Source organism: Adiantum capillus-veneris, chromosome 28 (genome assembly GCF_014529385.1).
Source record: "Adiantum capillus-veneris isolate H3 chromosome 28, ASM1452938v2, whole genome shotgun sequence".
In the NCBI taxonomy this organism is placed as follows: domain Eukaryota; kingdom Viridiplantae; phylum Streptophyta; class Polypodiopsida; order Polypodiales; family Pteridaceae; genus Adiantum; species Adiantum capillus-veneris.
The window spans coordinates 41,865,257-41,889,954 of record NC_140958.1 but is presented as its reverse complement, the minus strand read 5'-3'; positions in this window follow the sequence as shown (position 1 = coordinate 41,889,954).

Sequence of the window (24,698 nt, the reverse complement as noted above, 5' to 3'; positions counted from 1 at the left end):
CTCCTTTGTACATAGTAGGATCTTCATGGATTGTATTAACTCTTGTACATACTATGGTTCTCACGGGTATGCTATAAGCAGTTTTTTTAATGGTTTGGCAATTGTCTTCATCCTGTGTGTAAAAGTTTTGAGTATAAGATAAGTTAAAAGCATAAGTAAGAGAGATTTCATCTGGTACTAAATTCCACTAATTCAATCTCAGGATAATTCTCGCGTAAATAGCTTTTACACTGTTACCCAAGAGAAAAAACTAGTACCAAAGCAAGTCCAACTCCCTACCCTCAAGGGAGAGGGACCCAATTTAAAGCGAGATGCCAAAGCGTGGTTAGATGCTATGGAAAAATATTTTAAAGCTATAGGAACTACTTAGTAAAACCAAACAATGTTGGGTATGTTCCGTCTCAGTGGAGATGCCAAACTTTTGTGGAAGCAACACTGCAAAGATAATCCCATGAGTAGTCCATCTTAGGAGAAAATGAAGCAAGCAATCAAAAAACGCGATCTCCCTCCTGCACATCAGACTATGAAGATGAATGAATTCTTTTGTATACTCCAGTTAGGACTTTCATTGGAGGAGTACTACACCAAGTTTGTTTCTTTACGTTCTATGCTCCCCAGATGACCATGGAGGAACAAATTTCCCGTTTTTGTCAAGGCCTCAACAAACCCCTGAGTTCACGTCTCGAAGACATAAGGCCTACACCAATTCAAGATGCACTTCTCAAAGCCAATCCTCTTGCAACTGAAGGAACCAACTCTACAAGGAATTATAATGGATTTAATAAATTTAGGGAAAGAGCCAGGGGAACTTTCAACTAAGGATATCAGCAACGTGGAGTAGCTGCAGCAGTGAACTTGGAGTAGACCTTCCCAAATGTTAGGTGCTATGGATGCAATCAAATGGGCCAGTACAGAAATAATTGTCTTGAAGAGAAAAACCCTCAAACTATTGCTAGAGACATCCCTCAAAATCAAGGAGACAATCTAAGAGGAGGTAGAAATGGAGGATGAGGTAGAGGAAGAGCAAGAGGAGCCAGATCTTATGCAATCATGGGAGAACCAACCTTAATGAACGAGGAAGATGAAAGATCCACTTGTTTGGCCACAATTAGCAATCCTAGAGATAAACCACCATAAATCGATAATGAAAAACTTTGAGTTACTTATATATTTTAATGGTATACATTTTTTTTCCACATTACTTAAAGAATCTAAAGTTAAGTTAGCATTCAATCAAGAAATTAAGGGTTGATCTAGCAAATGTGAAAGAGGTTCTTGATAGTAAGACAAGAAGTTGAATCTTGAGAATGAGATAGCTATCAAGGAACCAACTCACATTCTTTGTGCACAAGATAGCCTTCCTTAAAAGGTGACCTAGATATTGAATTATTAATGTACGAGACTAATAAGAAGCCAAAAGAACTCTTGATATGATACCTCTTAAAACCCTTTACATATTGTTGGTCAACCAGGTTAGAGCACAGAGGGGGTACCTTTGGTGGAATAGTGGAAGCTTGTGTCAAATTTCGATTTCTCAAGATGGCAAAAACATGCCGAGCCAGATTGGCAAAGCTGGAATACGTGATACTTGTCGAATGCTCATCGCTCTGAATGGTCAGTTAGATCGAGCACATTCATCTTGACAAATTGGATATATGGATCTTTTATAGAATGGATTTAACTTGGTTTTTGAGATGATACAATTGGTTTCTAAAGGTTTTTAAGATGGTCTCAAAACTGAGAGCTTCTTGGGAAAAATTGAGTAGCAAGTAATTAGTAAGGAATGGTAAAAACTCCAACCAGATTGTATCCTTGAAACTAGAAATAACTCTTAGAGTAACCAATAACACTTGGTAAAGTGGAAAGATTATATCCTCCAAAGATGCCAGTTAGGAAAATGTAAAACCCTTTTCTTTTTTCTCAAAGACTTTCCCAATTTCGGTTGAGATGAGGACATCAAAATTCCTTAAGTTGGGGTGATTGTAAGGTTTTCACTTTTCAAGACCTTATAGATTGTATAAAGCTTAATCAAACTGATATGGTTATTGAAAAATCAATTTAGAATTGTCTAACCGTGGCAAATATTGGTATTTTGAAATCGTAATCATGACTTTACAATGATTAGAAATTCTTTCAACCAAATTCTGATAAAAATTGACATAGTTATGGCAACTAGAAGTTTATACTTTTGATTAAATGAACTAAATAAATGTAAGGTCTTTGTAATCATTGTTGTAAAAGACTTTTATCAAAAAACCCTCTGGATATTTCAAATACTTACAGATATTTTTAAAATTAAGTGTGTAATAGGTCAGAAAAATAGCAGGATCGATTTGGAGTTGTTGGAGGCTGTGTGGAGTAGTGATGAGCCTGCCCATGCCAAATTAAGCAGCAGAGGGTGCTAGGAAGAGACAAGGGGCTGCCTTGTAGTGCAAAAAACTTCCTAACACAGCCTATGAGCCCTAAAACTCTATAAATAGGTCCCCCCTCTTCACAATAGAACTCAGACTCGGAGTCTTGGCTAATTTCTCTTGCAAATAAGAGAATAAATTACTTAGAGATCAAAAAATCTTTGTAATTAATCGAGGCTATCACTATGGCTCTGAAGAGGACCCAAGGAAATCCTCACTCCAATGGGGACGATGCAACTCACAAGAGGGCTAGGGTGTCCCATGACCATGAGCCTGGGCCTAGCCTAGGCCTACGGAGGAGAGTCTTTGGGCACTAGCACACCAGCAGATGGATGATTAGTCCCTGAAGGGTTTCCCATTATTTAATTAAGTCTTTAATATTTTAAGTTCTTTTATAAGTTAACATTGCATACGTAAAAGAGCGAGTAAGGAATTATGACAGGTGAAATTGGCTTAAAAATGGAAGGCATCTTTCAAGAAACCAACGTATACTTGTTTATAAATTAGGAAAGAAATGTTTTGATTAGCTTGGATTGATCTAGGAAAGATATGTTTGATCATCCTTAAGAGAGCTTGTCTCAAAACACCTCCAACTCCTTGGTATATTTTGATGAATAATGATGGCTTTTCAGTCACGGTGGTGCACCCAATTTGTGTCGACCCATAGAAGTGCCAGTAGCAGCGGTGTGGAAATCAGTAGCCTAATGGGGAAATGCTTGAGCAAGTGCTAGAAGGAGAGAACAAAATATCTTGTCGTGAAGTGTATGCCAAATGTGATAGTTAGCAGATAAAGCTCTTGATGCTCTCTACCATTCAAGCTTTATAGACTTGCATTTGAAGCTCTCGGTGGAAGAGTATGCCATATGTAAGCAATTAGTCAATCAATGCCCAATGGTGTTGGAGCTATGATGTGTATGAAGGGAGCTACTCCATTCTAATGAGCTTGAAGCTCTTTGGGTGCTTGGAAGGCTAGCAAACCTTTTATTGGACTCCATGTCAAGAAGTTGCGGTGCAAGGTTGTCGACACTCGTAATGGTGGTTCTCTTCCCAGTGTGTGGAGCGTCAGAATTGAAGGCATTAGGAGAAAGGAATTGAGGGGGTGCCAAGTTGGAGCTGTTTTGACATTGACAATCGAGCACATTTGGCATGGGAAGTGGAGTTAAATTTAATCATCGGCAACCCAAGTCATACTGGAATGTGGGAGGCTAGGCCAAGTTGGCTTTTTTTATTATTTATAGAATCAAAGCTGTTGTAGGGAGCGCTGCAAATTGCATGGCAGAAAATGCTATCTGGTGGAGCGACAGACTGCATGACGAGGGGATCTCTAGTTGCAGAGGGGCACGGACTGCCTTTGCGAAGCTAAATAGGGGTTGGCCTTCATGGGTTAGCGAGAGCGGCCATTTGTATAAAAATGAAGCAAGGTCGAGTGCAGAGAGGGGGCAGGTGCTGGTTTCTTATGATCAGAGGAGGCAATCGGGATGTGCATCGCCTGTTGTCAATGGCATGAGTAGGCAAAAGGTGGCATGCAAAAGCACCACATCAGCAATATGGAGCTGAAGTCGGATGAGGATGGCCATGGGCCTTGAAGGACTGGGCGTGGAAAGGCTACAAGCACTCCATGCACGGAAGGTTGCAGAAGTTCGCAGGCTTGAGGGTCAAGGGGAGATTTCTGAGGCATGCATGAAAAACAAAGTTGGAGCCGAGTTGCAGGTCTCCCAGTTGTAGAGGAGATGCCCGGGAGATAGTAGCAAATTAGATCAGAGCCAAACCATGAGCTTGGGAAGTTTTTTGTGTCCATAGGAAAACCAAGAAGTGTCGATTGCAAGGGAGAAGAGCAGGGGTCTTCTCAAGGCGTGCATACCTGCCTTTTACAGAGGGCAACACTTGGCTTCCCGAGAGTAATTGAAGAGTGTCAGAGTGTAGTAAAGAGGAGCTCCAGTGCATGTAATGGATTGGCCGGATGCTGCACTGAAGGATGTTTTCGATATAAAGCCACCATTGTACACATTCATTTCAAGTTTATCGAGTGACATGATCTCCATAGTCTCGGTTGTTTATGGGCATGCTTTTTGTTCCTTTTTCCTCCTATGCTTACATTTGTATCGGCTATGTGAAATCCATTTCTGTGGGTGTGGAATATGCCATGAGGATGCAAGCTTGTAGGCCAACTTGTGGTTTCTAGTGGATAAAGGCGTGTGCTCAAATTCCGGATTATATATCTGTGAGTGTTGTGCATGCTAAAAGTTTGGCAAGGGATTGTGTCCGTATTGAGATGCATATATAGGCAGATATGGTGTTTGAAGAGGTTGTAGAGAGAAGCTACAATGATTTGTTTTTCCATTGGGCACATGCTGTCAGTGTTTTGGCTAGGTTCGGGCAAGGGAAATAGTCAATTGCAGATCGGGTGTTTTGGTGTGTGTTCAATAGGGGATAGGGGTATTGTGGAATCACTGGGTTATATAGAGGCATTCAAATTGTGTGCTAGTGGTTTTCTCATTTCCCCCTTTCCATCTTGTGGTGCCCCCACTGAGGAGCCACTGATTGCTTCTTAACCAAGTGTTTGTGAATCAAGACAAAGCACGCCTTTGGTCCAGTCTTCAAAGGAGTTGAAGATGCAAATGATTGGATTGACAATTTTGAGTTATTTATGCTGATAGTACTGTGAATGCCAGGTGATCAAAGGCTTGCAGCATGATGGAAGTGCAAATTTCAAGGCCTTTCTTGATAGATTTGAAGCTTACTGGGGGATTTGGCAGATACTACCCAAGCAACCAATGTGGGATATTTTAAGCTGGAAAGGTTTCTATTTTGCTTACATCCCCATGTTTGTGAGAGAGTGGATTATGAAGATCCAAGGACCTTTGATGAAGCTGTCAGAGTTGCCAGAGCAAAGAGTCAAAAGATGAAGAAAACGATAGAGGCAGGATTGTTGCAGTTTATAATCACGTCAGCTAGTGGACCTAGGCCCAAACAGGTTGATGAGCACCATGAGGTAAATCTTCTTCTTTTATTGATATGCATTTGATCAAAGCACGTGAAGCTGATGCCAGGCTAGTGGAGGTAGAACAAGTGCCAACCAGGTCTCAAAAGATACAGAGAGGCATGTTCAGAGTGCCACCCAGTTTGCTTCCTCAAGAGGACGAGGTGATAAAAGGCCTTGAAGAAGAAGTGTTGGTTCCAAAACCATCAACGGGGAAGGTAGCAGTGGTGCAAGAATCGGAAAGTTCAAAAGAGGAATCCAAAGGTTTCTCAAGCTACATCAATGCTTTGGAAACAGATAGCATGTGGGAGACCAAGTCGATGTCTTCCAGGTATGAAACTTATGATGTCTTGCATGTGGTTGAATTGGTAGAAGATGTATACGAGATGCCTGCCACTCTGTTGAACGTCAAAGAGAAGCATTGTAATGGAAATGGCCTATGAACTTAGAGAGTAGCGGAATTAGGAAATTAGATGAAGTACTTTTGTGAGATTACTTTGCGAGCATAGCGGGTGAATTTAATTGATGGTAGCAACATCAACATGGTACTTAGTTAACTTGGCATTAACAATACTTTTGCAAGAGAGAGAGTTAGAGAACATGACAATAGCTGAGGACCGGATTCATATGGAGCCGGTCCCCCCTCCAATAGGCATTTGTATTATAGTTTCTCCCATCAAGAGAGACTTGGTATAATACAATCTTTGTGTTCCTTGTGACCTAGGTGATGCAATGAAGATGGAAAGATTCATGCATCACAAGCATAGCATAAACTTTGTAGAAATCATTAACTATCCCAAGACTCAGTCCCAAGGCATCAAACACCTTCGAAGGTGGAGAGAGATAGCGAGGAATGAGCATAGGGAAGACGAAGAAGAAAAATTCCATAGGAGAAAGAAATAGTTCCTCACTTATCATTACACTTCTTGCTAGCATACATAATAGCATAGTAATGGATATGGAGAAGATGGCAAGCTTAAGCATTGAAGCATGGATCTTGGTTGGATTTTCATTCCATAGCCAAGAGTGTTGATGTAGGCTCTCACTTCTCACAAGCTTGGAGAAGGAGGTGGCGTTCCTCAACTTTCACCAAGTGAGAATGCCCCTCCAAATGAATGTGTGTGTGGAGTATATCACCCTAGCATACCCCCTCCTTGCTTTGGGCGAGTGGTAGCTTTTCCACATGCTTCCATCTCATTGGACCCCTCTCCCCCCTAGCCAATCACATGCAGTATGCAGTCAAGTACATGGGTAGTCTTTTGACAAGTGTCCTCCTTACCCCTTAGAGAGAGAGAGCTTGAAAATATCTAGATATTTGTTGGATGGAAGTAGAAGCTCATTGGACCCCTCTTTAGCCCAACCAATAGCATTCAAGCACCCCATGTGGTTAAGCTTAGTGAGAGTATGACATGTGTCCCATGTGCAATTTTAGAAAAGGGATGCTCCTTGGGTTAGTGGAAGAGCTAGGTCAAAGATTCCCCTAACTTTGGGACTTTTATGCAGAGAAAGCTTCTGAAGCAACTTCCTCATTAAGTGTGTAGGGTGTCTTTTTTATTCAAGCATCTTACCTCCCATGCATGGGAAGGTTCTCAAGCAACTTCCTCATTAAGTGTGTCGGGTCTCTTTTTGACTCAAGCATCTTACCCCCCATGCATAGGAAGCTTCTCAAGCAACTTCCTCATTAAGTGTGTAGGGTCTCTTTTTTGCTCAAGCAGCTTACCCCCCATGCATAGAAAGCTTCTCAAGAAACTTTCTCAGTAAGTATGACAAGTACCTCAAGTACCTTAGTCATCAAGCATGACAAGCACCTTAGGTGGAGTTCCCACCTCAAGCTCAGACCTAGCTTGCTTAAGGTCAAAGGAAAGTTTAGGTTGGGTTCCCACCTCAAGCACAGCCCTAGCTTGCTTAAGGTCAAAGAAAAATTTAGGTCAGGTTCCCACCTCAAGCTCTGCCCTAGCTTGTTTAAGGTCAAAGGACTTTTAACACTAACCATTGGAGGTTTTTAATGAATCTAACCCTAAAGTCTTTTAAGATTCCCTAGATGCACATTTCTCTTTGATATACTACCTCTTTTTGGACCCCTATTGAGATGAAAACATCTCTCCTCTTGGTCCCCTGCTGAGGTGAGTGTAGAAGCGCTTATTGCACGTTTCTCTTTGATAGACAATCTTCTTTGGACCCCTATTGAGATGTAACCATCTCTCCTTTTGGTCCCATGTTGAGATAGGTCTAGAAGCACATATCTCTATTCTAACTCTTGTTCCCGTTTATTCTCCCACATTAAATGATCAGTTTAATATGAGAATATCCCTTTTTATCCTACGACATCATTCCAAGACGGATGACTAGTCCATTTGGTGCTTGGGAGACGTAGCTTCCGCAAGGATGTTTGCTCTTTAGTCCATATCGTACTTCCAAAGTAGAGTGACAAGTTCTACTTGGTGTTTGGGGTGAAAGCATGAATAGGTGGAAAGCTATATATGTGATATAATTAAATAGCATATCATGACATTGGGGGTGTGGTCACTGGTTCCATATTTAAGACGTCCAAATTTATATTCTAAAAAATGTTATACTTAAAAATTCAGCCTTCACACACCCACTTCAATTTCATGAGTAGTTGGCAGTTTCAAACACCGTACCCCCCCCCTGCCCCCCTCTCTCTCTTTCTCGTGTGCGCGTGCGTCCTCAAGGTCTATTGTGCTTAAATCTTCTACTGTGCAAGCTTGGCTACTTCAAGGACGATTGCAGTAACCGCCCTCTTCTCTTGGAGGTATGTCTCTCCCATTGAACATGTACACTCTCTACTATTTGAGCACGTGCGCCCCACCTAGGATCATTTAGCTACATTAAGCTGCATTTGGAGCTGCATGAGTACCACACCTTGCTCATTTGTAACAAGAGGTGAGCAAAACCTAATGTTGCTGCTGGCTGCATGAGAGGACATAGACTCCCGAGGTAATTTTCTAGTCCACAAGCTGCATGCATCCTTGTGGCAAATCCCATAGCACATCACCTTGAATGCCCTGCTTACAAGAGTAGGCCCATGAAGTTCTTGTTTATTTTTAGCAGGGATGATAAGCGAGGGCACACCATGTGTCATGAGCTCATTGGATGATGTGCAGGTATATCACTTGAGACTGCATCATGGCTCCTTCCTCAAAGCATCCGATTCAAGCAAGCAGTAGTCTAGTTAGGAACATCGAACCACCTTTGCATACGAAGTTTTGTCGTCTTGCCGAGGAATTTCATATGGAGCCTGGATTGCCATTGGAGGGAGTTGATCCGCATAGCTTGACAGGAAACAATGACATATCTGAGGAGGACTAGGAAGCTATCTTTATATGCCCAAAGCCTATTCCGGGTAGCCAGAAGAAAGTGAAGGCATACCATGCTCGGACGGAGTTCTTACAAAAGCTTGTGTGGAGACACTGGGATGTCTACAGGAGGGTCCCTTCATGTATGAAGTAGGGACTCAATTTGCAAAGGCCTTTGCATTGGAAAACTGCAGTGAATCTGGCAAACATCAAATTTCTTGGGCTATCTTTGCAGAGAGGGCAATGAGAACCTCAGAAGAAAGACACATCTTGCAAAACAAGATCAAGAGGTGGGAAGAGCAGATAAGTGATAGAGGGAGAGGTTCCAAAACCACTGCTGTCTCCACCAGATCATCATTGAAAATAGAAGGTTCGTCTGTACCATTGTCAAGCGTGCCTACAGGAGGAGGATACCTAGTACAATTGGCAGAGGAGGATAGCAGGGCACTTGCAGAAATGAAGAATATTGCAGATGGAAGATTGCAAGCCTATAATTCAAGACTAAAGGGTGCAAAGAAGCAGGTAGAGGATCAAGTCAGAGAATTGCATAGGGCTGAGGGTGCTCAAAGCTCAAACACTTTGTCCATAAAATTGCAAATGGAGATTGATTGCGTGCAAGACCCTGTAGCTTGATAACGCCTGATTGATTTGATTGGATAGTTCTTGAGTACTACTAGAGAGAACGTTGCTGAATTAGAAGCCAATGTGGCTAAACCAAAGGTGCATACCCTCCTACATGTGCTTCACTTTGTTTTGGAGTATGTGGTTCACTTTCATGTGATTATGTGGTTAGAGTGTTTTGGATTGTATGGTTATGTACTGTATGAGCATATTCTATTTTTGCTATGTGCTATATAGCACAAAATATGTGCTATATGGTCACAACATAGCCATCATCTTCATGGAGTAGATGGTTATATGCTATGTGCCATGTGTGGTTATGTGCTATGTGCTTTATAGTTCAATCTAGGTGCAGCATGTTCACAATAGTACCCTCATCTATTTGGAATGTGTGTGATTCTATGGTATGTGCTCTGTATGGTTATGTGCTATGTGATACATAGCACAATGGATATGTGTAATATGTGCTATATAGCATAACCTGTATGCTATATGCTCACAGTATAGCCCTGACGTGTGTGTTAAATCTTGATATGTGCTACATAGCACAATCTTTTTATGTGCTATGTGCTAAATAGCACATTTTGTGTGTTATATGCTCACAATATAGCCCTGGAGTGTGTGGAATAGTGAATTGTGCTATATAGCACAATCTCTATTTTTGCTATGTGCTATATAGCACCATCTCTAATTGTGCTATATGCCACATAGCACAATATTTGTGCTATATGCTATGTGCTATGTCTCATATAGCCCACTACATATCATATACCCAACAAGCTTGTGCTATATAGCATACAGAGAAAATGTTTGGGCTATATCTTGTATTTTAAACAGTCTCTTTGCTATGATCTACAGTGCATACTCTATGTAGCACTTATAGCACATTATACTTGGACTGTGCTATGTGCTATATGGTACAATGCATATCATATACCACATCAAGCTTGTGTTTATAGCATATAGAGTAAGTGCTTGTCTTATATTTTGTATTGAAAATAAGGGATAAGATTTACGCTGCATATTCTTTTCAGCAATCTGCTTTTGTTGGGTTATTGAGACTTAAATTAGATGTGTTGTCTTCTTTGTTTCATAGGCACTACTTGCAAAAGTAGAGACCAACTTAGCACAAGAATCAGAGAACTTTAAATTTTGTGTTAGCATGGAGAGGACTTCACATAATGTGGGGGGGTGTTTGATGAAGCCTTTTTCTCTTGTGGATTTTGAGCAGAGCATTAGCGAGGTGGCACTTAATGGGTTCTCCCATTCTGTAGGATGTGGATTCCCGTTCGATGCCAAAAGCTTGGATGTATTCTCCCTGCCTTGCACCCATGTGTACCATATGCTATGCTTCGTGCATGTATGTAGGGACTATGGCTATTGTGTTGCACTAGATTGCAACATGTCTGTTCCCCCTAGAGCTAAGCATATGATTGGTCTGAAGGTGAAGAGTGAGATGAAAGAATCAAGTGCAAGTAGTCACTGTGTCAATTATTTATTAGTACTATTGCAGGCCCACTTTCCATTTGGAGTTTGAAATATTGCATTTAATGAAATCATTTGCAGGTACAGACATCGCAGCAGAGACCTGCATACAAGAATCATTGAGGACAAAAATAGAGAGAGTCTCTATGCAGGCCACTGGTAGGTACCAAAATTAGTACTTATGTGTGTATTTTGGGATACTCCAAGTGAGACTTTGTAAATAGCTTGCTTTGTAGAACAATCATCGCATGATTGCTCACAAGGAAGAATGGCCTAATTACCCCAGGGATGCAGCCAGCCCTTGAAGTGGAGTCTACCCCAAGGATGTAGCCAGCCCTTGAAGCAGAGTCTGCTGTAGGGGATGCAATACATGGAGTAGTTGAAGACATCTTGATGGAAAATTCTTCTACAATCAAATCACCTAGGCAACAACTAACTCCAAGAAGGCTATTGCGTTCTCCGTTGAGTGCCAAAGCATCACCAAGTGTGGACACTAGAGATGAAGCATCAGATGAGGAAGTTGCAGATGCGGTGAAAGCAACACCCCCTCTAGCGGGGAAGAAGCCAACACCAAAGCGCAAGAAATTGACTCCCAAGAACTTAGGTGGAAGTCCCACAATGGATATACCTCTTAATTCATTTAGGAAGAGGAAGAAACCAAATGCAAAGCAATGAGTGTGTTTTTGTTGTAACTTTCATGCAATAAGAAGATGTCTTGTGCAATCCATTGCACCCCTATTGTATCCATGCTCATTGATGAATCAAGTGTTGGAATTTTTTAGTGACATGTCTCTTAATTCTTTGCATCGAGTAGTTGCAAACTATTTGATTTATTTTTTGTACATGTTTAGTAATATGTTTCTACTTTCTTTTGTCGTAGATAATCAAGAAGCTGAAAAAAGAGGAACTTGCATGAGACGCACTCGCTCTTCAGGGTTTCTAGATGAGGGGTTTGTAGGTTCACTGGCTAAGTCTTATCCTGTGAAGAATCCAAGAAGGGGTGCTACAGCTTCTAGGGGGCTTACAGGGAAAAAAAAAAGTGTCTTTTGATACAGTTGAGGAGTCTGTAGGTTCACTGGCTTAGTCTTATCCTGTGAAGAATCCAAGAGGGGGCGCTACAGCTTCCAGGGGGGTTACAGGAAAAAAAAAAGAGTCTTTTGATACAGTTGATCCCTGCACACCTACTAGCACTGCTGAATTTGTTCCAAATGTGCCTAATGCAGCTGATGTGCAGGTTGTGCATGATGATGTGCATACAGATGTTGACCGTGCTAAACTTGAAAAGGGTACATTACTCACTCCCACCACAGTTGAATCTGGCACAGCTGCCATTGATGATGCTATGGTAGTTGATGCCTGCACAGATGCCATTGCTGATGCTACAGTAGTTGATGCGTGTACAAATGACATTGTGGATGCTATGGAAGTTGATCATGCTCACACAGATTGTGCTGCTGATGGCAATGTTAATGATGGTGGAACACAAAGTATTGTTCATGCTGTCATAGATGCCCTTCTTGATGCAGTTGTGGCTATGGGTACAGATGCCACTATTGAATCTAGCACAGATTCCATTGATGATGCTACCACAGTTGATGCCTGCACAGATGCCATTGCTGATTCTACGGTAGTTGATGCCTGCACAAATGACATTTTGGATGCTATGGAGATTGATGCTAGCACAGATGCTGCTGCTGATGGCAATGTTAATGATGGTGGAACAGAAAGTATTGTTCATGCTGTCATAGATGCCCTTCTTGATGCAGTTGTGGCTATGGGTACAGATGCCACTGTTGAGGATACCAGAGACATGGGTGAGGAGGTCCTCATTGAGAGAGAAGTTGAACAACGTGAGGTAGTGGGTGCAAGTGATGTCACAGCCCAAGCTGAGGTGGTCTATCCAAGTGATGCAGTTGATGACATTGTTGATGCAGAGGAGACAAAAGGGTACAGATGCGGCTGTTGATGATATGGGAGGCTTGGGTGAGGAGGACCTCACTAAGAGAGTACCTAGAATAGGCTCAATAGTGGGTAACGGTGATGTCGCGGCTTTTGCCAACACAGCTGAGGCAGGTGACAGAGCAGTTCAATCGAGAGAGGCAATGGGAGAAGCTGGCGTGGCTGCTACGGACATGAAAGAGGAAAATACACATAATACAAGTGAGGCATGTATAGAGCAAAACAATGAGGTAGGGAAAGGCACAGAGGTGCCCACTGACAGAGCAGCTCAATTGGAAGAGGCAATGGGAGAACATTTCATGGCTGATGTGGACACGAAAGAGACAGTTACATATGATACAACTAATTCTTGTACAGATCCCACTATTGGGAATACCAAAGGTAAAATTCCAGAGGTTCCTATGGGTCGAGCAGCTACTACAGATACAAATGAGGCAGGTACAAAGAATGCTGATAAAGAGGCTAAAAATGGACATGAATATGAGAGGCAAGAGAGGTCATGCAACTCCATACTGCAAATAGCACAAGTTGCACTATGGAGCTGCATGACCCAGGATAATCTAGCACTTGCTTTGAGTGCATGTTTTCCTAGGCTGAACAAACAATTTTTCCTCGATATTATCGGTCAAGAGGGGTGTAGAGAGGCAAGCCTCAAGCTAAATGAAGTTCCTGGGATCCCTCCATCTAGAGATAATGCAAATCCCATATTTTTCAAGTGTTTGAAAGACTTTTGGAAGCACCATCCTAAGTTCAACTCTGATAATACATTGGTGGTGGATGACACACTCTACAACTGTCTGCTCAACCCTCCCAGGACTTGGGTTTGTCTTGCTTTATTTGAGCCACCAGAGATTTTTCAGTCCCCAATTTACTTGGTTAGCACATTGTTCCCTTGGCTAGTCAAGTGGACAGTCTCACCCAGCCCTAATGCTTATGCAAAGATGAACCAGCTTGAAAATCCTTCGGACATAGTGTCTTCTCGTGTCATCAGCCACTATAGAAGTCAATAAGAAGTATGTAGGGAAGGTTGATTGTGATTATGGAATCATGTATTCAGCATTTTGCGCATTGAATGTACTTGCGATTACTATACAAAAAACTGACCTGTTCAAAGCTCTCTAAACATAATGATTGAATGATGTAATTTTATTTTGGTGATATGATGTTGTCATACTCTGATAGAGTCCTGCTACATGGCACACATAATAGCATAGACAGAACCATTGGGCTATTATTACACATAGTTATGCTATATAGCACTCATACTGCAAGAAATACTATGATCTAATAGCATAGATAGGGACATTGGCCTCTTATTACACACACTAACACTATATGGCACACATAGTGCTCTCAATATGTAATATAGCTCTTTCACATACCACACATCATATCATAGACAGGAAAATTGTGCTATGTGATACACACACTTTTACTGTATAGCACACATGTTGCTATCTTACCACAATAGAGTCCTTACACATGGCACACTTATAGCATAGACAGGGACATTGGGCTACACTTGTGCAATATAGCACACATAATAGCCTAGGTAGAGACAATGGACTATCTTGACACATTACTTGGCTACATATCATACATAGTAGCATCTACACAACTCCATAACACCCAATGGGTAGCTATTCATAAGAGTGAGATGTTTAACTTGAGAGTTATTCATTGTAAGAATGAGACATGTTTACCTGAGATTCATCAAGAAAGTGAATGGGATGCTCTTGATAATGTTTTCCTCCCAATCGTTTCCGACAAATTTCTTGGCTAACTTTTTTCAAGGTGCAACATGTTCACAATAGTAACCTCATTATCTGAAATGTGTGTGATTCTATGCTATGTGGGTTGTGTGTTATGTGAGACATAGCACAATGGACATGTGTAAGGAGGTACTAAATGGTGAAGGCTATATAGAACATAATATAAGCCTGTTAAATAGGTATCATGGTGCTTCATAGGGCATGGCATTGTAAGTGGTTTCATGTAGTTCCGGAGGTAAATAATATGTCTTTGAGGTATCATCTACCAAAGGCATGTCAAACTTGATTACCCGAACAAGGTGAGAGTACAGGTTAGTAACTCCCCTATCATCAAGTAGAGTGTAGTGATTTGGGTCCCCCTCTTGCTGTTGATAATAACACCCTGTGACAACATAAGTGTTTTTATCACATTTGTTTTTTCACTTATCTCTTAAGATGCAATCTGTCATCCATTTTCTCTTTGTACATCTCAAAAGAAATAACTCTACAGCTTCTGCATTGACTGCAAAGTTATCACCTTCAATGAGATACTCACTCAGCATATCCTCGGATCCCTCAAACATTGCAGCTTCATCTTCTGGTACCTCAGTCTTTTGGTACCTCAAAGAGTGTTTTCAATGCCTTATGTGTCCACTTGCCTGCATATGATTTGCTGGAACAAGTCCTCCAATGGCCCTTCATGCAAGCATCACAAAAACAAGAAAGCCGCCTGGTCCTTAATTGAGTAGGATCATGACGACAAAAGCCTGAAATGCAATGGAGTGATCGAGAAATTGGTACTCTCTCACAACCCCATAGATTAGACCTGTCCACTTCTATCTCTTTTACTAGCCAAAATTTATTGTTTATAGTAGGACCTGCTTTAGTGGGTTGTGCATAAGAGCTACATGCAGCATTGGACATTGTTCTCATAAAAAATGCAACCACGTCTGCAGCTGTCCTAAGAACAACTCCATTACTCTTGAGTTGTTCATGTGTAAGGGCTCTCTTTATCACAACGCCAGTGCCCATCATTCTCCCCCTTTCCATGGCCAGAGCCAAAAACATTCCATGTCATCTCTGTACTTGTTAGTTGGTAATATCTAGCAACAAAGTAAAATGGCCTTGCAGCCTTGAATTGCAAGGCTGCACTATCTAACCACACCCACTACTTCTTGAAATTCAGCCCCTGGTCTTTAAGCCACTGATCACAAAGAAGAAAACAATGCTGGACAAGTAGCGTATCATGTTGCCTATCATCGGAGATGTAGAAATGCATATGCTTGATAATACTGTCATCTTCGTTGTCACGCATGTACGTTATGTGAACAAGGATGGTGCATTGGTCTGTATGCCAATGCATGGATTGTACTTCATTTTTCTCCTTGAACGAGTAATTTTTAACAAAGTCTACTACAGATATAATGGTATCTGAAGGAAACACCTTCAAACATTCTCTGTATTGATGTGCCTGCCATCTGTAAGTGAAATTGTGCTCGATGAAGATTCTGATGTCTTCTTTTATCCTCCCTGTCAGCTCACTTAAGTCCACCTGTTATTACACACACGTCTGCTATATAGCACACATAGTGCTCTCATATTATAACACAGTTGTTCTACATAACACACAAAAGAGCATAGACAGGGATATTGTGCTATTATTACACATATCACACTCTGCATAGCACACATAATAGCATAGACATGGATATTGTGCTACTATTACACTAACATCTACTATGTAGCACACATAGTGCTCTCATAATATTATATAATCTGATAGCACACATAATACCATAGATAGGTATATTGTGCTATTATACACACATGTCTGCTATATAGCAGACATGATGTTGTCATACTCTAATAGAGTCCTGCTACATGGCACACATAGTAGCATAGACAGGACCATCGGGCTATTATTACACATAGTTATGCTATATAGCACTCATACTGCAAGAAACACTATGACATAATAGCATAGATAGGGACATGATTGGCCTCTTATTACACACACTTACACTATAGGGCACACATAGTGCTCTCAATATGTAATATAGCTCTTTCACATACCACACATCATATCATAGACAAGAACATTGTGCTATTCTTACACACACTTTTACTGTATAGCACACATGTTGCTATCTTACTACAATAGAGTCCTTTTACATGGCACACTTATAGCATAGACAGGGACAATGGGCTACACTTGTGCAATATAGCACACATAATAGCCTAGGTAGAGACAATGGACTATCTTGACACATTACTTGGCTACATATCACATATAGTAGCATGTACACAACTCCATAACACCCAATGGGTAGCTATTCATAAGAGTCACTACAACAAAAGAAGGTGTTATCGACGCATATATCGACACTTTCCGTCGCTATGAGGGTCGTTATACGTGTCGCTGTGAAACCGGTCGCTATTAGCGACGCACATAGCGACCCATATAGTGAAGACCATAGCAGAAATGTTTTTTCTTGGGCAGAGGGCAGGTAGCCTGGCCTGTGCCCAGTTAAAAGATGGACACAGCCACAGCCAGACTTCCTGCCCTCTGCCCAAGAAAGCGAGCAGCACCAAAATATCGGTAGAGTTCCCTTTGTTTTTGCATAAACTTTTCAAAAAAAACCATATGATGTATACGCCTCCTACATGCTATCCATGTAGGATCTCACATGAGATTTAAGGTCAATGAAAGACAACAGTACCAACTGAAAAGCATAGCCATAACTTAAAAGCATAACCATAACTTAAAACCATAACCGGCTATAATCACTTTGATCAAAACCATAATGCAGATAACCATAACCATAAACAAAATTAACAATAACCATAAGCATAACCAGAAAGAGAAACAATAACTGTCTATACAATGACAATGACAATAATCATAACCATAAAGGAAACAATAACTGTCTGGACACTAACTGTTTGTACAAAAAAGAGACACAGAAGCGTGTCTATGTCTCACAAAGCATATAGATGAAATCTGGTCCACTAATGACTAGGCGTCGCAACCTGCACATAGGACAACTCACAAAATTAGTATTGATATTACTTCACATATACTGACTTAATTAAATCAACTCACACATATTAACGTCTCAGCTCAAGCGATCAGCGAAACTGTAAGGCCTCCCAGTCTACAGGCTCTCCTGAAGCTTCAAGATCATTCAGTACTTCATAGATACCTCTGCGATATCCATCTGACTCCTCCTCGCGTGATGGAGATCGATGCATCGCAAGATTCTGCGTTTATACAAAAATCAAAGTAATAAGAATACATGATTCATCGCGTTTTAAAAAACGCCATAGTTAAGATTAGATTAGAAACTCGCAAACTCATAGCGAAAGGTGTCGAAGCCTCCGCTGCTAAGATGAGATGTCCCCCTAGTCATCTGTTGTACCTGCGTGGCCTCACGCTGCTGTCTGAACCACGTGGCCGCTGTCCGCTCATCCTCCCTAATCTGCACCCACGTCTCGTGTGGGATGCCCGAAGGCTTCGGCGAGCTGGTCCTGAAAGCCTTCCGAGATGCATCTCGTCGATGTTTGATGGTGTCCCGTGCAACACCCTTGATCCACCACGCCGAAACAACGGAAGAATCCGGAGCAGGCTAGTACTCTCTCAGGATGGTCTCCACTATGTAAGTGACTTTTTCCTTTTCTTGTTGATCCCAAGACGTGAGAATGCTGGTCGAAAACTGCAGCTCCATGAGCTGGCGAATCCGCTGTCACATCTCAGTCCCGACTCTATCCATGTCAACAGAACCATCTCCCTGTACAGTATAGAGCTTGGAGGCACTAGGATCGTGTGCCCCCCAAGGTGTCCGAGGTGTGCCAAGAGGTGTGTCGAGAGGTGTGCCTGGGTAAGACGGGGGTCGTGAGCAAGGAGGGGTCGAAGCATCTATGGACCCTCCTCCACAGCAACCACCACCTCCACCTGACGATCGCCGAGATCGACGAGTGCGCCTGTGCTGCGGAGATGAGGACATACCCGCCTCTGCCCCACCCGTAGGTGTCAAAGCGGCCGTGATGGGAGAATAAGACGTCGTACCCATAGGCGTCCTGAACCCCGTAGGCGTCCCCCCCCTAGGCGTCGGTCCCTCGGGTGTGAAGCCCGGAGGCGTAGTACCCGTGTCTCTGGCTACCGAGTACTCAGAAGCCTCTGCCATCTGAGCAGGCATCATCCGTGTAACAAAGGCCATGAATGCATCTGCACTCATGGAGGCGGGATCTGGAATCTCGTCTGCCATACTAAAGTCCCGTCAAGCTTAAAATCAAATGACCCTTCTTGATAGCAAGCCACGGTAGGAGGTTGTAATTGATAAGGCACACGGGCCAAGTGCTCCATGAGGAGCTTCTCAAGCCAAATGGATTGACTCCATCCATTGCCATGACCAAACGCAAATTGCGTGGTTCACTCTTAAAATGTGGCCAGGTATCTTCAATGTGCCTCCAAGCCTTCGAATCAGCGGGCACCCTAAATGTTGCGTTAGTGGATCTATTCGTAGAATGCCACCGCATCAACTTTGCAATGGAACCACAATGAAACATGCTTTTTATCCTAGGAATAATAGGGAAATGCCGCAACACTTTAGCTGGCACTGTCTAGCCAAATGCATCTTGTTTGTAGCGCATTGCTCCGCACTTAGGACACGACAGACAATCTACGAATTCATTGCGAAAAAGAATGCAATCATTTGGACATGCATGAATCTTGTTGTAGTCCAAGCCAACTGAGGTCAGAAGTTGCTTTGCGGCTGGCCTGGAGGGGGGCATTTCATTGCCAGCCAGGAGAAGTTGCTCCCGCAATAACCTGTTTAAGCCACATTAAATTAAAAAGATCTCCGAGCACATCACCGTTGCAATCCGAAAATCTCTTTTGTAAATTACGTACCTAAACAAAGTAGTGAAGCTTGCATCTGACCACCCGTACACTGACTGAAGATTCAAAAACGTCAGACAAGTACGAAGCACAGATATTTTGGCGCCTTCATAGATTGGTTGACGTGCCAACTTCCTCAACATGTCTTCAGAAGATAGGCGCACGGCTTCTAGTGCTGCTTCGTTCGCGTTCTCCTCGCTTGTCTGGAAGAAGGCATCCAGCATCTCCTCCATGCCGTCGTCTTCTGTCTGTAAGCCCTTTTCTGCTTCCATCCGTGGCTCTATATTGGTCGGACCTTCACGCATAATCTTTTTTCTCTCTCTCTCAGATGTAGGTGCTATGTCGCGGAAATCAATGCCCGTTCCAAAGGAGTCGTGTCGCAGATTCTGTAAGGTTTCTCTAGCAAACTCTCCGTACTTGTGCACATGCTCATGACATATCCTACGCTTGCGCAGGATTTGATACTTGCAGAGCGTGCATGAGCATGCAATCTTTTCCTCCATGTTATTTGATGACGTTGCCATCTACGATGATTATGAATGTTGTTTTAATATATATATATATATATACTCCTCACAATGTAAACTACCTCGCATTCTCTAGTCTTGCCCAATCTCCGTACACCTCGGTCCAGAGGTGTACAGAGATCAGGACCATCGGGTCAAAATCTCGTCTTTATTGGTCAAATCCTATATGGGTAGACACATACGTGCACTCCCAGATGTACATGGCAATGCATGTAGCAGGCAAAACCCCTTTGCCTCTTTTAGTTCCATAGTTTCTTCTCTGTCTACGAACCCACCCGTCTCCATTCCGAGGTAGCCTGTCAGAAAAAGCTTTCCAATGCCGCACTTGATGAATCATATATTAAAGCATGACCATTTTTGTAATGTTCCGTCTGTTTGCAATTTTTTGCATAGGTTTTTCTAAGGATATTATGCCCATCCTGGTGTTTTTTTCACCACATGCACAAGCCATGGAAGTTCTCAGCCCAATGAAAGTTTTCTACCTGATTGTGAACCGGACGGGGCCTCCATGTCCAAGCCAGAAGATAATGTGCAGATGGATGAGCAACTTGAGAAAGATTCAGAAGCCTTGCATGGTTCTTGCTCAAAAAAGCGATCTCGATCTCTCTTTCTCTCTCGATATCACTCTCGCTATCTCTCTTTCTCTCTCTCTCTCTCTCGATCTCGCTCTCGCTAACTCTCTTTCTCTCTCTATTTCCTTATTTTCCTTTCTCTCTCTCTGTCTCGCTCTTCACTTCCCTCCCTCTCTCTCTCTCTCTATCTCTCTCTCTCTCTCTCTCTCTCTCTCTCTCTCTCTCTCTCTCTATATATATATATATATATATAACTCTCTTTCTCCATCACTCTATTTCTTATCTCTCTCTCTCTCTCTCCTCCATCACTCTATTTCTTATCTCTCTCTCTCTCTCTCTCTCTCTCTCTCTCTCTCTATATATATATATATATATATATATATATATATATATAACTCTCTTTCTCTATCTCTCTAGCTATTTCCTATCTCTCTCTCTCTCTCTCTCTCTCTCTCTCTCTCTCTCTCTCTCGCCTTCCCTATCTCTCTACTGATCGAACGAGCGACTGAGCTAGGGAGATCTAGACATCCACGACTGCGGAGGACTACACAACATCGACAAAGGCTGCATCAGAGGATCTAGCTAGGTCACTTTGGCTCGACATGCATAACGCCCGGTCAGACTACTGACCATGGAGGAGATTGATGAGATCCTATGATCTACCTATCCCAGCTAGCTGGTTTAGCCGTTTAGTCCATACCCAGCAGTTTAGGATTCCATAATATTTTATTTTGTCATCTTCTTACTCTGACTTTGTATCAGATCCATCACATTGTAACTTTCTTGTCTCATGTCTCATAGGTCACTTTGGCCTTTCGAAGACGTTAATATAACATTTCATTTCGTTTCTCTCTTTAATTATTTTTCTTTAATTTTAATTTCCTAAGCATACATTAATTCTCTATCTCTCTCTCTTTGATTACCTACACACACACACATTTCTCTCTCTCTCTCTCTCTTTCCTACACACACACCTCTCTCTCTCTCTCTCTCTCTCTATTTCCTACACACACACACACCTCTCTCTCTCTCTCTCTCTCTCTCTCTCTCTCTCTCTCTCTCTCTCTCTCTCTCTCTCTCTGTCTCTCTCTCTCTCTCTCTCTCTCTCTCTCTCTCTCTCTCTCTCTTTCCTATACACACACACACACACACGATGTAGAGAGAGAGAGAGAGGGGTTGCGGGGGGGGCATAATACCTGCGCAGCATGTGGAGGCCAAGATTTGAGCAGAGCGTAGGTAAAAATGGCCTCTGCTGCTCGCGGGTTTCGCTTTTTTCCCCCAAATTTTTTTGCGTCGCTATACACGTCGATATACACGTGGGAAATAAAGCCTTTCCAGGTGTATATCGACGCCCGCTAATTTTGTCGATATACGCGCGTCGATATCTCCATGTAGTGTTGTAGTGAGTGAGATGCTTCACTTGAGAGTTATTCATTGTAAGAATGAGACATGTTTACCTGAGATTCATCAAGTAAGTGTATGGGATGCTCTTGATAATGTTTTCTACCCAACCGTTTCCGATAAATATCTTTCTTGTTTGGAGACACCCTACTGTGCTCTATCCAAAATGTAATAATTGTCTGCTTCAATTCCTCCGATAAGGACCCAGTATTTCCTTTTGCATAAGTTGAACCTCAACGTACTTTACATAGGATCGCTGTCAAGTCTACCCAAAGTTGAATATAATTTCCTTGGATGAACATTTAATGGCTTTGCCGCTTTATGTAGAGTAACACCTCTACCTTGGCTCCCATTATCATGCAGTAATCCATTCACCACCATGTTGAATGTGCTTCGTTTTAAAAACATCTCGTCAGCTGATTTTGGAATCTTTTATTCTTGTAAGGAGACCTTGAGTGCAGAAATAAGGCCATTTGCAGGAAGATACAAATATTCAAAGAATGGCAAGATTCTATCATCATTGAAAACACCTTGAAGAATTGCATTCTTATCTTCTTTCCCGTAACTATGCAACTGTCTCACAATGTGCTCAACAATATTCTGAATAGTATGTTGCTTCTTGTCTTCCTTTGTGTGTACATGGACGTCCTCCCTATGACAATCTTCCACTCCAATGTTGATGCTTGGCCGTACTTGCTTTCTTGGAAGACATCGCTTTTTGTATTAGCCTGTGCTTCATACTTCCTCACTGCAATAATTTCATCCTCATTTAGACAAGCCTTTCTCTTGGAGTTCACCTGCATATGAACTATATCTATTCCATGTGACTCATCATGGAATCCTTCGTCCACCATCTAGAACAGTATGCAGTAGTTTGAAATGAATGAGGTCGTACAAAACTTCCTGATTGTAATAGTGAACTGAAATCCATTTGTGGTGCATTGTTGAGTTCAAGAAGCTCCATTGCTGCTTGTGAGGAGGTATGAGCTGGAACCAAAGCAAGAGGAAAAGAGTCTCCATCATCCATATTCTGAACAGGAGAGTAGGAGAGAGAGAGAGAGAGAGAGAGAGAGAGAGAGAGAGAGAGAGAGAGAGAGAGAGAGAGAGAGAGATGGAGATGGGCATTGGAGGCCATCTGAGAGAGAGAGAGAGAGATAGAGAGAGAGAGAGAGAGGGAGAGGTGCATGCGTACTAACCGCTCCATGTCTTTCAATCCGATTAGTGGAGTCGTGAAGTCATTTATCTTACCTATATTCTTTTACTAATATTCTTTTAAGAGAGAGAGAGAGAGAGAGAGAGAGAGAGGGAGAGGTCCACGCGTGCTAACCACTCCATGTCTTTCAATCCGAGTAGTGGACTCGTGAAGTCATTTATCTTACCTATATTCTTTTAAAAATTATTGACTTAAAATCCCAGCTATGGTGCCATCCATAGCATCATACTTGGTGTCCATGGACACCAAGTATTTAGACACCATTCTATGCTTTCACCCTTTGGGAGACTTCATCACCACAAACATGATTCTAAGCATGCATACTATTTAAATTTGTGCACAATAAAAAGAGAACTAGTCTTATAAGACAAAAACATTTTCCATTTAAAATGCATTTTCATATGCTTACTCTAGTGCAATATTGTAAGCATTAACAAGATTCATATTATCCTTAAGCTAGGGTCCTTGCATCCATTTAGCATCTTAAAAAGGATAATTCTTTAACTTAATAAGATATCATCAGATAATCTTACCGTTTCTTAATACCTTGTCTTCAAGTCATAGGATGGACTTCTTTTTTATCTTCAATTTTTGAAGGGTCTGCAACTATTTGTTCTTTTGATGGCGCTCCTTTGTAAGTATTATGTATGTTCTCATGGAAAACATTGTGCATGAGCCAATGGCTGGGTAACTTCAATTGATATGCCATCTCAGTGTGACTGGCTTAAGAATTTTAAGGACCATAGTATCTTTTTGCTAGTTTAGCATCATATTCTTGGTGGTCCGTAGGACTCTTGCCCGTAGTATGCCTCAGATGAGCCTTGAGGAACTTTAGCAAGACCCAATCATTTTCCTTAAAGGCTAAGGCTCTTCTGTGCTTATTAGCGGCAACCCTTTTTGCCTTTCCTGTGAGATGGATATAACCCCTTTAATCTTTGAAAAAGATTCTTGTAGGTCTGGGCTATATTCATCAGCAGAGCAAAGATCTTCCCATGTACTTGAAGTAGTAAGGGACTTTTGGATCTTCCCTCTTTAACCTCGAAAGGTGCTTTCCCCATAGAAGTATGTACAATGTCATTGTACGCATACTCTATAAGAGGTAGGTACTTCTATCGTCGAGAATGTTGATCTACATCCATGACATAGGCTTTTAGTAGATTCAAGAATCATTAGATTAGGTATTTCATTTTGGTCATTTGTTTGTGGATGATAGGCTAAAAGAGAAATTTAATCTACTTCTTAGATTCCAAAAGAGACCCTTCTAGAAATTACTGGTCATTCTACGATCTTTGTCCAACACTATGGATGTTGGAAATCCATGATGCTTGAAAATTTGAGATGTGAAGAGGGTTGCCATTTGATGTGCCTTAATAGTCTTTTTGGCAAGCATAGAGTGTGTTTTCTTGTTAAGCCTATCCACTGAAACAATCCAAGTTGATTCCCTCGATAATTTTCAACTTTTTGGTATACCACGCATTTTGAAACATACTCTAGTATGTTTACTTTTCATGGTAGACAGACCGAAATACATTTCTACTCCTCGAAGAGTAGACTATGGAATCCC